Below are 3,080 nucleotides of genomic sequence, written 5' to 3' on the forward strand. Positions count from 1 at the left end.
TAAAACATACTACAAATGTTGCCCAGAAACTCCGCTCCACCTCAATGCTGCCACACACGTTTTGGTAACAAAAAGAAAATCAAACGACATGTACCTTTAGTGAGGTCGGGATTTGGTCCCCCAACCTCCGTGTTACTAATTTTCCCTCCTACCACAATGCCAAATGGTCCTCATTGGATAATCGACCCACCAAGAGGTATATTAACCCTCATTTTCTTAATGTGCCCAAGGATGGAGGAGCCAGGAATGCCCACGGAATTTAAGACAATACTTTTTAACTAATTTATTGCATGTGGAACCATGAGCCTGGAGAAGAGGCAGGCAGAACCATGATTGGGTGAAATTCTCAGAAGGGTGGAATTTTTGCAATGTCCAAATTGGACAAATTTTATGTCGATCTTACACCTCTCAGTGACACGAACTTGATGGTGTAGTCAGTTTTCTGATCTAAGCATCAGAATTTTAGAGGACCCGAAGGAGGGAATCTTCAAGGAATCTAGGGGGAATCTAAAATATTCCTTAAGCCCCAGATTTGCACTTTCTCATAATTCAGAAATTTGACAGTCAATTTTACCCTATTTGACGCCACAAATGTGATGGTGTATTTAGATTTTCCGTTTTCTCAATTAATTTTTCAACCACTTTTCTAAGTGGAGTGCAGGTGTGAGAATTCGTGTGCGAGCAGTCATTTCCATGAGATTTGATGCTGCGAGATTGATGGTACAACCAAATTGAGAAGTTTGACATCCTTTTCTTGAGATGGCCCCAGGATGTTAGGTATATTCAGTGTGTTCATGTACTTCATTTTGCTATGAGATGTATTGTGCTGCATAGATCCGAGTTTGATGCTTCATATGGGATCTTGTTTCTTACTTTTCTCATGATTCTTCATGTATTGTTTGAGATCCCTTTGTTGTTATGTTGATGGGATACTCATGTGTTGCCATGTATGTTTGCATTGAGATCCATTTTATGCCATGTTGGCAGGATGCTCATTATCATCACGCATGAGTTTTAGGTCATACTGATAGGAGTCGTTTTTTGACTGAGAGTTCCTATAGCAGAACATCTCTTGGAGCCACTCCCACATTAGGGAACTTTCCTTGTATGATAGCGGAATCACCTTTTACGTCCATCATGACTATTGACAACACTTAATGCAGTGGCCTACAACATCTTGACATTGCAACTCACACACGTAGTCCATCCTCGACAAACTTCATTATCAATGTCTTGTTATTTTATGTTGCTGATGATTGTCCTGTTCCTTCTTGTTTACAACATGCAGATATGTTCAAATATGCTATTTTAAATGCAATTATAATCACATGATGAAAGGAAAAGATCTTGGTTAAATATGGGAGTTGAGTCAGCTTGGATAAAGTTGGGTATCAGAGTGGTCTTTGCATAGATGTGAATTACAAGCACGAACAATGGAATGTGCAGTGATAGAGGATGAAAAATTGATGTACGAAACCATGCTCAAAATTTCCCAAATGGTGGAAATAATGTATGAAACTCTACATAAAGAGATAAAGGAAAAGGAGTGATTACAACTTCAGTTGTAAGCCATGGAAGAGGCCCTAGAGGAACTGAAGCACAACAACCACAATCTTCAAACGGGGAACGTTGAAATGAAGATGCTTTTACATGAAGAGAAAGAGGAAAAACAATGTTTGCTAAGATAGGTGCAAGCTAAGGACAAGGCCTTAGAAAAGCTGCAGCGTGACCCATGTGAAGTAAATAGTAGTTCTTCGAATTCATGTATGCGTCCTGATGATGATTTCGTTGTTTTTGAAAATCATACGACAGGAATTGGCTCCAAAATATTGAAGAAAATGGGGTATGAAGTAAAAGTCTTGGGCGTTAATGACCAAGGCATTGTCAATCCCATCAAAGTAGAAGAATTACACTATCAAACAGGAATTGGGTATGTCAGAAAGGAAGTTGGGGAATGCACCGAGACAACGAGTGAACCACCGACAACAGATAATGAGAGGCCGTCATCAGTTCTTTCCAAATCGACAGAGGAGGTAAAAGATGTTGATTTCCTTTCAATTTAATCTTCACATAGTATGATTTCTATTGGATATTTGGAGATCCCAATTACAGGGAAAAACATGAGGCTCCTTACCAGGACAAGGCATGAGGAGGAAAAAGTACTTGGTGTTAACAACCAAGGAATAAGTCAACCATTAGAGGTTGTGTAGAGACCTCAATTTGCAGGCTTGAGATACACCGAGGGAGAATGCTCGAAGGTGTCAGATTATTCTGAGACATTGTTGAGGAAAGATAACGATGGGAAGACATCCCCATCATCATATGGAAGTGCCCATTGTAAGGAGTGAGGCATCTCATCACCATACTTACACCAAAGACAACAAGGAAAGGTATAAAAACTCTTGACATTTGAATGTTCATTTCAATTATAATCATGTTGTTAATGATGAACATAAAACATGGCATCGAAAAACATGTATCTTTTGTGGATTACATAACCATAAATTTTCTAAGCATTGGAAAAGAATAGCAACACCCAAAAGGAGAAGGCATGAAAGACCTTCTCAACAACATGTAAAGAAACATGTTAAGCAGATTTCGGGGAAGAAAATTTATTGTAGTCATTACAACAAAGGTGGCCATCAAAGGGCCACATGTTGGAGGCTCCATCCAGAGCAGCGCCTTAAGGACAAAGTGTTGGTGCATGAACCAGGTGAAACAATTGTTTGAGAAGAAAAACCACCACAGAGGAATGACCCATTCATAGAGATAAGTGAAAAATGGTTTCTAGACATGTTAGCTTGTCATGGTCATGCTTTTGTAATCATTTGTTGTAGTTTAAAATCTAAAAGTGATGATGTGTTTTCCATCACTTGTTAAGCAACAATTATGTCTGGTCTTATTTTTAGTTGCATGATAAACTGTGAAAGTGATGTTGTGTTTCCATCACTTGTCAAGGAAACAATAGTGTTTGGCCTTATTTATATAAATCATGTGTTGCAGTGATGATGTGTTTTCCATCACTTGTTGAAGCAAAAATCATATGTTGGCCTTGTTTTCGTAGTTGGGGTATTGTCTCC

This window comes from Pinus tabuliformis, chromosome 4_1 (genome assembly GCF_031772625.1).
Source record: "Pinus tabuliformis cultivar Carrire ecotype Pingquan chromosome 4_1, CPIR1, whole genome shotgun sequence".
NCBI lineage: Eukaryota > Viridiplantae > Streptophyta > Pinopsida > Pinales > Pinaceae > Pinus > Pinus tabuliformis.